The following is a 12704-nucleotide window of genomic DNA, read 5'->3' on the forward strand; positions in this document are numbered from 1 at the left end:
CTGGCGTACTAAACACAGTCCATAATTCTCGAACTAAGCTCCACAACGCCGAAATTGTGCATTCCGAACATGACCAGTTCGCCGTCCCGAACAAAATATTACGAGTTGTCAGTTTTGTGTTCCTCCGTGATCGCAATAGCAAGTATACTGGAAGATTAGTAGTATTACCACTCAAACGGTCGAATAGCTGGGTGCTGCAGGAGACACAGAGTTCACGCGTCCGTTGTGACGCCATATTGCGTAACGTTAAGTGGCAGCCAGCTGCCGAGTCACGCCTTATCAGTGACTGCCTCGCGATTCGAGGTCGGCGCGACCGTTGCGTCATATATTAAGCTGCGTCGTTGCTTCACGCAGCAGTCACTGCGACCGTGAGGGGTACGGAGAAAGTCGTCACTTCTGCTGTTCCACAGACGTCATCACAGAGCGCAAAGTGAGGGACACGTATCTTTGCTGTGTTTCTTGTAGGAGTACTATTCTTTGTTGACAACTGACGGCAAGTTCGCACACGAAGGAACCAATCTGAGGTTTCTTTGTGCCACATTATCTGACAATATTTCTGTGGTATTTAATTGACTAGTTAGTTCAAACATGTCTGTGTAGTATTGATCGCCTTGGTCTCGACAGCTGATTCATATTAATGTTAATAAGAAACCACTACAGATGTAGTGGTACACATTTATTATCTAACTATCAATTTCGTTAGTAAGAACATCATCAGGCTACACTACCAAGAGTTCTTCTCAGAAATCCCCACTAGGTTGTGTCTATTGACCTAAGAACTCTAGTTATCTTACGTAAGGTTAAAAGCAAATCGTACAACATGATGATCATAATTATTATAAACACACTGAATCATGGCGAGCAGTGAGTGCAGGCAAGTTGGCGTGCTTCTGTCTGCTAGACTCTAATCTAGTAGTGAACACTAGCCTCCAGTCTAGTAGTTTACACTAGACTCTAATCTAGTAGTGTAGACTGCATGCCAAGTTGCTCGTTATGTCTCTCCCAGGTGGTCGACGGAATGTTTATAACACGATCGTCATCGTCGGATTGCAGAATTTGCCTTTAACCCCACATAAGATAACAAGATTTCTAAGGTCATTACACTGGTGCGTGTGGGGGTTTCTTACGAGGACTCTTGGCAGTGTAACTTGATGTACTTGCTAACGGAACCAGCCGTGACATAATAAATCTGTATCAAGACAGCTGTTGTTGTAGCTTATTAATATCACTGTCTGTGTCCTGTCATAAATGACATAGATGATGATGAACTTTGTCACGTCTTCTGGTGGTATGACTTTTCATCTGCCGAAGTACCTTTCATTAGATTTTTTGGATAAATAATTTTCTTGCAGCTAACACACAACATTAGTTAAAGTCTGGACGTTGTGATCTATTTAAAGGTTGTTGGAAGGGGGGACTGAATTACAGTGGTATACTGCCTCTCTTACGTCGCTGAAATGTGTCACACGTGTGTTAGATTTTTGTGGGTGTTCGTGGTGAGTGTTTGTGTAATGGAGTGCTGTATTTGTATGCTGCAAGATGATGGTGAAAAAGAAATGAAGACGGCAGCCTTTGCTTTCATTCAGCTGCCACCAAGGACTGCGCCAAGCTTCATGGACGCTACTTCCCCTTACTCTCACTCTGTGAGACAGTGAGGAGAATCATGTCTTTTAACATCTAACACTGAGGCAAAGTTTGTTGGTCGGGGGCTAAATGCAACAACCTTCTCTCACATTGCCATGTCGACAGCCGTAATCTAAATTTATCGCCACCAGAATAGTGTTCGGATACCTCGGCTTCAGGCACCAATGCACAAGCGTGCCACATCATCCTCAACCAAAGAGGCAGGCCCCAACATATCTGGGTTACCTAAACGCACCAGTTATCGTGGCATATTCATTTGCACCCTCTTAAAGTCGCGTGACTCTAGGGAGCTTCCGACGCGCAGAAATATTCATCCTGTCAAGTTCTCCGTGTCGTTTATCCGACAATAAACAATACACTGTTAATAGTTCCTCAGAGCACATTGATGGTGATGACCACGATTAAAGTCGAGCATCTGTTTTTACGGTTTTTCATGTGAGACGGAAACTGTCACGATGAAGACAAATGAAAGTTTGTAGAAAATTACTAGCGTGTGCACCAAGGGTCTCAACCAAAGGCTTCGTGATGATCTTGGCCGCAGATTTCTAGATCTGTGTTATCGGTGGGAATTGTAGGACTCCGTTTGATAGGTCAGGTGTGCACTACACAAACGCAGCAGCTACTCGGGTTGCAGAGTATTCGTCGAGTACACATGAGGATTTTTATTCAGGCTTGACGGTAGTTTGGCGTCCTCTGATAAGCATTGGCCAATCGATATGCTGCAAGGGAAGTCAGACGGCGTTCCGAGTAAAGACAGTCCGGCTGTTAAAATTTTATCAGTAAAATGTCGAAGTATTCGTAATAAGGTCCTCGCATTTACCGCCCTCCAGGAATGTTCTCGTACTCAAATTATTCTTGGAACCGAGAGCTGGATGAAACCCGCAGTGGAAAGCTCTGAGACATTTTGCGAGACGTGGAAAGTGTATCCCACAGACAGATTAGAGATCGCAGGAGGGTGAGTGTTTGTTGCAGCTGACAAAAATATTGTTTCTATTGAGGTCGAAGTTAAGTGTGGCAGTGAAGTTGTGTGGTCGCGAATAACAGATGTAAGAGAAGCCAAGTATTGTTGGATGTTTTTACCGGCCACCCGATTCCGTTGTGGCAGTTCTAGTCATTCAAAGAACACCTACGGTCAGTAGCGCGTAAATACCCAGATAATGCAATACTAGTTGGCTGCGATATTAATCTGCCGTGTTTAGATTGGGATGTCTATGGTACAGAAAGACAGTCATGCGAAATGCTTTAGAACACGTTTTCTGAAAACTGTCTTGAGCAGCTAGCTCGGCAACCCAAACGCAATGGAAATATCTCGGACCTTGTAGCTACAAATAGAGGGGACCTAATCTACAATGTCAGTAAAGAAACAGGGATTAGCGATTATGATGTCAGTATAGCAGCTATGGCCTGGAAAGTTAATAAATCAGTCAAGAAGGCTAGGAGAATTTCTGTTAGGCAGACCAGATAAGCAGTTGTTAGCATCTCAAAAAATGGTGCAAATGGCTCTGAGCACTATGGCACTTAACATCTGAGGTCATCAGTCCCCTAGAAATTAGACCTACTTAAACCTAACTAACCTAAGAACATCACACACATCCAAGTCCAAGGCAGGATTCGAACCTGCGACCGTAGCAGTCGCGCGATTACGGACTGAAGCGCCTGGAAGCGCTCGGCCACCATGGCCGGCTGTTAGCATCTCACTTAGACAGTAAATTGACATCATCTAATTCCAGTAAGATGGATATAGAGGAATGAGGGCAAGATTAAGCAGATTATACAGGCTGTTACAAAAAGGTACGGCAAAACTTTCAGGAAACATTCCTCACACACAAAGAAAGAAAATATGTTATGTGGACATGTGTCTGGAAACGCTTACTTTCCATGTTAGAGCTCATTTTATTACTTATCTTCAAATCACATTAATCATGGAATGGAAACACACAGCAACAGAACGTACCAGCGTGACTTCAAACACTTTGTTACAGGAAATGTTCAATATGTCCTCCGTTAGCCCTGGAGAATGGCGTATTGTATCACAGCCGTCCACAATACGAGCACGGAGAGTCTCTACATTTGGTACCGGGGTTGCGTAGACAAGAGCTTTCAAATGCCTCCATAAATGAAAGTCAAGATGTTTGTCAGGAGAGCGTGGAGGCCATGGAATTGGTCCGCCTCTACCAATCCATCGGTCACCGAATCTGTTGTTGAGAAGCGTACGAACACTTCGACTGAAATGTGCAGGAGCTCCATCGTGCATGAACCACATGTTGTGTCGCACTTGTAAAGGCACATGTTCTAGCAGCACGGGTAGATTATACCGTATGAAATCCTGATAACGTGCTCCATTGAGCGTACGTGCAAGAACATGGGGCCCAATCAAGACATCACCAACAATGCCTGCCCAAACGTTCACAGAAAATCTGTGTTGATGACGTGACTGCACAACTGCGTGCGGATTCTCGTCAGCCCACACATGTTGATTGTGAGAATTTACAATTTGATCACGTTGGAATGAAGCCCCATCCGTAAAGAGAACATTTTCACTGAAATGAGGATTGACACATTGTTGGATGAACCATTCGCAGAAGTGTACCCGTGGAGGCCAATCAGCTGCTGATAGTGCCTGCACACGCTGTACATGGTACGGAAACAACTGGTTCTCCCGTAGCACTCTCCATACAGTGACGTGGTCAACGTTAACTTGTACAGCAGCAACTTCTCTGACGCTGACATTAGGGTTATCATCAACTGCACGAAGAATTGCCTCGTCCATTGCAGGTGTCCTCGTCGTTCTAGGTCTTCCCCAGTCGCGAGTCATAGGCTGGAATGTTCCGTGCTCCCTAAGACGCCGATCAATTGCTTCAGACGTCTTCCTGTTGGGACACCTTCGTTCTGGAAATCTGTCTCGATACAAACGTACCGCGCCATGGCTATTGCCCCGTGCTAATCCATACATCAAATGGGCATCTGCCAACTCTGCATTTGTAAACATTGCAAAACCACGTTCGTGATGAGCACTAACCTGTTGATGCTACGTACTGATGTGCTTGATGCTAGTACTGTAGAGCAATGAGTCGCATGTGTACACAAGCACCTTCAATTGGGCCAACCGGCGGTGAATCGAGGAAGTACAGTACACACTGACGAAACTAAAATGAGCTCTAACATGGAAATTAAGCGTTTCCGGACACATGTCCACATAACATCTTTTCTTTATTTGTGTGTGAGGAATGTTTCCTGAAAGTTGGGCCGTACCTTTTTGTAAGACCCTGTATATCGTGACCTGGAGAGTTATGTGCCTAGTAAGTAGATAAATAATATAAAGGACCCACCATGGTTTCAAAAGAGAACCCACAAATGACGAAAAGCAAAGGTTAACAGCGATTCGTGCGTCTGTGAAAAGACCTATGCGCGAAGCATACAGCAATTGCCACCGTCACACTTTAGCAAAAGATGTGGCAGAGAACCCGACAAAATTCTAGTCCTGTGTTAAGATCGGTAAGTGGGTCTAAGGCTTCCTTTCAGTCTCTTGTTGACCGGTCTGGTCTGGCAATTGAAGGTAACAAAACGAAAACCAAAGTTAGAATCGTACAAACGTACCGTCATTTGACCACCGGTCAGACTCGTGTGGACGACACAGTAATAAGCATACCTGGCGTAGAGAAACAACTGAAAGATTTTAAAGCAAATAAATCACCCTGTCCGGATGGAATCCCAAATAGGTCTTACAAAGAGAACTCTTCGGCATTGGCCCATTGCATATCGTGAATCTCTGGCCCAGTACGAAGTCTCAAGGGACTGGAAAAAAAGCGCAAGTGACTCCAATGTATATGAAGGGCTAGAGAGCTTACCCGCAGAATTACAGACCAATATCCCTGACTTCGGCTGGCTGCAGAGTCCTTGAACATATACTCAGTTCAAATATAATAAGCTTTCTTGGGACTGAGACGTTTTTGTCCACGAATCAGCATGGTTTTAGAGAGCATCGCTCGTGCGAAACTCAGCTTGTCCTTTCGTCACAAGATATACTGCGACCTATGGATGAACGGCAATAGGCAGATGCCATCTTTCTATATTTCCGGAAGGCGTTTGACACGGTGCTCCACTGAGGGCTGTTAACGAAGTACGATCATATGAATAAGTTCACGGATATGAGAATGGTTCGAAGACTTCTTAAGTAATATAACCCAGTATGTTTTGCTCGAGGCGAGTGTTCATCAGAAACAAGGGTATAGGCAGGAGTGTCCCACAGAAGTGTGATTGGGGCGCTGTTGTTCTTCATATATATGATTTGCTGGCCAGGGTGGGCAGCAACCTGCAGCTGTTTGCTGGTTTGCTGATTATGCTGAGGTAAACGGTAAGGTGTCCAAGTTGAGTGACAGTAGTTAGATACAAGACGATACAGACAAAGTTTCTAGTAGGTGTGATGATTGGGTGCTAGTTATAAATATGGAAAAATGTAAGTTACTGCGGATGAGTAGGAAGAACGAACTCGTAACGTTCGGTTCCAATATTACTAGTGCCCTGCTTGATACAGTCAAGTCGTTTAAATATCTGGGCGTAACGTTGAAAAGTGGTATGAGGTGGAATGAGCATGTGAGAACTGTGGCGGGAAAGGCGCAAGGTCGACTTCAGTTTATTGGAAGTGTTTTAGGAAAGAGTGGTTCAGATGTAAAGGAGAACGGTGCGACCTATTCTTGACTACTGCTCGAGTATTTGGGATCCGTATTAGGTCGTATTGAAGGAAGACATTGAAGAAATTCAGAGGCACGTTGCTACGAAGGTTGAATGAAAAGTAATGCCTCCACCTTCGTTAATTGGGTTTGGATGGGAATATTTTTATAAATAAAAAGCAGAAATAATCCATAGAATGTGATCTTTAATTACCAATGTTAACTTTTCCACATAATCATCAGCTAATTGAATACATTTCTGTCAACGATGAACAAGTTTTCTGAAGCCGTCACGGAAGAAGTCGACAGTCTGTTTCCGCAACCACAGTCTGACAGTTCTCTCAATGTCTTCATCAGAAGCATAATGATGTCCCTGCAGATCGTCTTTCATTATCGGGAACAGCTGGAAGTCAGACGGTGCTAAATATGGACTGTATGGAGGAAAATCTGGACTGTATGGAGGATGCCGTACGGTGGTGAGATTCAGTCTCTGAAGTTCTGCTGTGGTGGCACGTATAGTGTGTGGTTTGGCATTGTCATGCTCCAGGAAAACATTTCCCTTTTCCTTTCGGACCCTTGTTAGCCGTCGTTTCAGAGTTCGCAGCGTTGTGATGTAATGCTCTGAATTTATTGTTGTTCCACGATCAAGGAAATTAACATGGATAATACCACCTGCGTTCCAGAACACTGTGGCCATGATTTTTCCAGCTGAGGGCTGCGTCTTGAATTTCTTTTTCTGGGACCAGTCTTTGTTTCGATTTTCCATAGACGGAAGTTTCGTCTTCGGGTCGCAGTGGTTTACCCACGTTTCGTCTCCTGTCACAAATGAATGGAGAAAGACGCCACCTTCATTCTCGTAACGTGAGAGGAGTTCCTGGAAAATTTCAGGTCTGTGCACCTTCATTTCAGGAGTCAGCATCAGGGGTACCCAACGTGCACAGATCTTCCGACAGCCAAGAAAAGCAATAATGGACCCACACGTTATTGTGAAATGCGGAATGTGCTTGCAGTTTCTCTCTGAGTGATATGACGATGAATCTGTCAACATTTTGCTTGTGAAACTCAGTGATTGCTGTCACAGGACGTCCAACTCTTTGTTTGTCACGCCGATTAGATATTCCCGACTCAACACCTTTAAACCTACTCACCCAACGACGCACAGTACTCACATCAAAAGAATCACCATAAACTGTTTTCATTCTCTGATGAATCTTCTTCTGCTGTAAGGAATTCAATGAGAGCACACTGCTTAAATCGCATTGCTCAACCGTCTGCGCAGAGTTCCATAACACAACCGTTCAATGCTAAGGCTTCCCGCCAACTGGAACTGTAGAGAAGAGGCTACGGAACAAGCAGTACCTGCCGCATATCAATGCTGCCAACTGTTGAAGAGTTACGAAAGTGGAGGCATTACTTTTCAGTCAACCGTCGTAGTGACTGACTAAGTGAACTCGAACGTTGGCAAATTGTTGATGCTCGTGTGGTGGGTGTTACCGTAAGGCAACTGAAGTTTTTACCCTTTCAAGAAGCACCGCAGCTGATACCGCATACGGGGGAAAGTGCAAAAACATCTTCCGCCAAGTCCCAGCGCACTGGAAAGTGTGTGCTGTGAGATCGTGACGGACTTTCACTGAAGAGTATTGTGGCTAAAAGTAAGATGGCAACAGCTGCAAAACTCACTGCAGTACTTAATGTCGCACTCGCGAACCCTGTCAGCACGAAGGGAGCTCCGTAAGCAGGAAACTGCAGAGCGATTTGTCATTCCGAAACCACTCATCAGCGATGCAAATGCTCGTAACACGAGAACGCAGTGCCGAAACCATAAAAATAGGACTGTGGAGCAGCGCAACAGTCACTTTATCGCATGAGTCTTGTTGTACACTATATCCAATTTCTGGTCGAGTTTACGTCCCGAGAGTAAAACATGGAGGGGGTTCGGTAATGATTTGGACATCCATACTGTGGTGTTCCACTGTCCCCATAGCTATTCTACACGATCGCATTATTTTAATTCCGCTCATCAGATCCAATCTGTGGTACAATATTTGTACCCGAGTGGTGATTCTGTGTTCCGAGATGCCAGAGTGCCTGTTATCTCAGCTCGCATCGTCTAGAAATGGTTTCTTCAGCCCGAGGATGAATTGTCGCATGTCCTCTGGCCATCACAGTCACCAGATCTCAACTCTGGAGCCTTTGTCGTCAACCGATACGTGTGGAAGATGTTTTGAATGCCAACGCTGTTCCTACAACCTACTAGGCGTGGTTGTGTTTGTGGTGTTTCCGTATTTTAGTCTGATATGTCTGCGTAAGCAGAAGAAACTAACGATCAAAGTCCGAAAACTATTTATTGGACTGTTCAATTAACCAAAACAAATTCTCCAGGTATAAAACCAACACAATAACAGTGATCCGTCTTCGAATCACAGCTACATACAAGAATAATATAGAAAACAACAGAAATAATTTCCTACTAGTCTCCGCCAGAGACTTCTCCGATATACCCAGCCTAATCCAGAGATCAGCGAGAAGGTCCAAGCCGGGCTGCCGGGGCGGCAGCTATCCACGTCTGCTGGCGGTCGATGAACTGCCGATGTGCGGCTTTTTTTTTCCTTTCTTTATTGAATTTCAATTCCCCCCCGAAGGGGGCGGGCTGGCAGCAGCTTAGTATGCCGCTCTTCAGCCTACAGATTTTGTGACAAAGATCAAGAGAACAAATAATAAAAAACAGGCGATAAAATCGGAGACTTAAAGAGTAACATGGCGAAAATGAAATCGTGGAACTTAAAACAAACAACAGAGGGATGATGATGCTAATAAAAATACATACGAAACAGACAGGGAAAACAATAGACAGACAATTAAAAAACACGGCGACAGTCTGGATTCTGTTCGCAAAAGACATAAAATTCACACCTAGCGACAGCATGGTTTCTGTTCGCAACACGAGAAAGACAAACAACACTGAATAGTCACTGGAACACTGCACTAAAAAGTTGGCAAATGTGACATACCACAGTCGAGAGCAGGTGGGGGGAAGCTGGACAGAAGATGGGAATCAAAAAAGGGGAGAAAGGAGAGTAAAAGCGAAGGGGGGAACCGGGAAAGGAGCTGATGGAGAATGAGGACCCATAAGAGGGGTGAGGGGCAGACGCGACAGGGAGTGGGGTAGGCAGAGGAGGGGAATACAAAAGGACTGGGGGGGAGAAGGGAGGTAGGGAGAGGTTTAGTGGGGAGAAAACAGGACGGAAGGGGGGGGGGGAAGAGGGAGCCCAGGGAAAGGACAAAGGAGGGGGAGTGAGGATCAGAGTTGATAGGAAGGATAAATGGAGGGAGAGAGGGCATCGTCCGGGAGGGGGAGTTGACGGAAGCCACCTTGGGAAAGGAGATGGAGGGTGTAGAGATGGAGGGGATGTGCGGCCGATCGCCGGCCTTTATAGCGCTTCGGCAGATGAGTACCTCGGAACTATTTCCCATCACGTGGTTTGACGTGTGAAAATAGTTCCGGGATCTGCACCGACCCCTTCCTTACGTTTATGTGGGCCGGTAGTGGCCCCTGATTGCCGCTGGTGTCTTTGCTGTGGTGTTGTTGTTGTGGTTGTTGCTGTGGCCGTTCATCAATATTGCCTGTCGGTTGTGTAGTGCTTCGGTGTGTCCGCGACGCGGGCAACCCGCGGCTGCAGGCTGTCAGGTTGGTTGCTGATACTCTAGGCGCCGTCATGTCTGGTGGAGAAGGTCACAGCATAGTCCTTCCATTGTACACTGTGTGATCAAAAGTATCCGGACACCTGGCTGAAAATGACTTCTAATTTCGTGGCGCCTTCCATCGGTGACGCTGGAATTCAATATGGTGTTGGCCCAACCTTAGCCTTGATGACAGCCTCCGCTCTCGCAGGCATACGTTCAATCAGGTGCTGGAAAGTTTCTTGGGGAATGGCAGCCTATTCTTCACGAAGTGTTGCACTGAGGAGAGGTACCGATATCTGACGGTGAGGCCTGTCACGGCGTTCGAAAAATCCCAAAGTTGTTCTATAGGATTCAGGTCTCAACCCTATGCAGGCCAGTCCGTTACAGGCATGTTAATGTTGTGTAACCACTCCGCCAGACGCCGTGCATTATGATCAGGAGTTCGATCGTGTTGCAAGATGCAATCGCCATCCCCGAATTGCTCTTCAACAGTGGGAAGCAAAAGGGTGCTTAAAACATCAATATAGGCCTGTGCTGTGATACTGCCACACAAAACAACAAGGGGTGCAAGTCCCCTCCATAAAAAACACGACCATACCATAACACCAACGCCTCCGAATTTTACTGTTGGCACTACACTTCATGACAGATGACGTTCACTGGGCATTCTCCATACCCACATAATGCCATCGGATCGCCACATTGTGTACCGTGATTCATCACTCCACATAACGTTTTTCCACTGTTCAATCGTCCAATGTTTACGCTCCTTACACCAAGCGATGCGTCGTTTGGCATTTACCGGCGTGATGTGTGGCTTATGAACAGCCACTCGACCATGAAATCCAAGTTTTCTCACCTCCCGCCTAACTGTCATAGTACTTCCAGTGGATCCTGATGCCGTTTGAAATTCCTGTGTGAGGGTCTGGATAGATGCCTGATGTCGGCGGTCTGTGTTAGTCAACAGACGAGGCTGGCATGTACACTTTGGTCCTGTACGTGTCCCTTCACGTTTCCACTTCACTATCACATCATAAACAGTGGACCACAGGATGTTTAGGAATGTGGAAATCTCGCATACAGACGTATGACACAAGTGGCACCCAATCACCTGACCACCTTTAAAGCCCATTCTGCTCTCTCACGATGTCTAATGACTACTGAGGTCGCTGATATGGAGTACCTGGCAGTTGGTGGCAGCACAATGCATATAATATGAAAAACGTATGTTTTTTTTTGGGGGGGGGGGCTGTCCGAATACTTTTGTTCACATAATGTATACCATCCGATGCAAAGTTCAGCCCGTTACCTCTCAGGCCTGTAACGAGAAGCATATAGGATTCTTAGAGAACGTAAAATTATCGACTGAGAACCGTCATCGCGAGAGTTCTTAAACATATGTTACTTATGTTGATCAGAACGTATCTACGTCGTGTCAATAGTTCCACCGTAGAGGTCTCGTAAAAATGTCCAGCTGCAATCAGCTGCCCATTATAATCTTCATACGATATTCGGGCCCCGTCTGGTGTCAACACGTGCGCTCTATAGCCCAACCTACGGCGTACACACCAGGAGGGTTCCCCAGCAATGTTCCCAAAACATATAGCACACCCTGGTCAAACGTGTTTCGCTTCACTTCTCTTTATTCTGTTTGCTTCAATTTCTTTTCAGTCACATTTACGTTCAATCTCTCATCTTACTAGACTGTATAATAGCCTCTACAGGAGTAGAAAATGTTTGCGATAAAAGTACAGTTACCTTAGAAACAAACATTAACTTTCATGGTGTTGACGATTCTTATTAGATATCTAGATTTCATTTCTTTCTAATGTTAAATCTCTGATCCAACGCCACTTCTATGACTGAGATCAGTCACCTACTGCATTCAAGCTTCATTTCCTTAAACAGCACCATCTACATCTACATCTACATCTATACTCCGCGAGCCACCTTACGGTGTGTGGCGGAGGGTACTTATTGTACCACTATCTGATCCCCCCTTCCCTGTTCCATTCACGAATTGTGCGTGGGAAGAACGACTGCTTGTAAGTCTCCGTATTTGCTCTAATTTCTCGGATCTTTTCGTTGTGATCATTACGCGAGATATATGTGGGCGGTAGTAATATGTTGCCCATCTCTTCCCGGAATGTCTCTCTCGTAATTTCGATAATAAACCTCTCCGTATTGCGTAACGCCTTTCTTGAAGTGTCCGCCACTGGAGCTTGTTCAGCATCTCCGTAACGCTCTCGCGCTGACTAAATGTCCCCATGACGAATCGCGCTGCTTTTCGCTGGATCATGTCTATCTCTTCTATTAATCCAACCTGGTAAGGGTCCCATACTGATGAGCAATACTCAAGAATCGGACGAACAAGCGTTTTGTAAGCTACTTCTTTCGTCGATGAGTCACATTTTCTTAGAATTCTTCCTATGAATCTCAACCTGGCGCCTGCTTTTCCCACTATTTGTTTTATGTGATCATTCCACTTCAGATCGCTCCGGATAGTAACTCCTTAGTATTTTACGGTCGTTACCGCTTCCAATGATTTACCACCTATGGCATAATCGTACTGGAATGGATTTCTGCCCCTATGTATGCGCATTATATTACATTTATCTACGTTTAGGGAAAGCTGCCAGCTGTCGCACCATGCATTAATCCTCTGCAGGTCTTCCTGGAGTACGTACGAGTCTTCTGATGTTGCTA

The 12704-nt window shown here is 45.5% G+C and overlaps 1 protein-coding gene across 1 annotated transcript in view; it reads left to right on the forward strand.

Moving 5' to 3' along the window:
• Positions 1-377: 377 nt before the first annotated feature.
• LOC126094684 (UDP-glucosyltransferase 2-like) overlaps positions 378-12704 on the forward strand; it is a 114823-nt gene continuing 102496 nt past the window's right edge. Inside the window, exon 1 of the mRNA XM_049909205.1 lies at positions 378-461. The gene's annotated coding sequence lies outside the window, so the exon portion shown is untranslated. The remainder of the gene's footprint in view (positions 462-12704) is intronic.

Source organism: Schistocerca cancellata, chromosome 8, assembly GCF_023864275.1.
Source record: "Schistocerca cancellata isolate TAMUIC-IGC-003103 chromosome 8, iqSchCanc2.1, whole genome shotgun sequence".
NCBI classification, from domain to species: domain Eukaryota; kingdom Metazoa; phylum Arthropoda; class Insecta; order Orthoptera; family Acrididae; genus Schistocerca; species Schistocerca cancellata.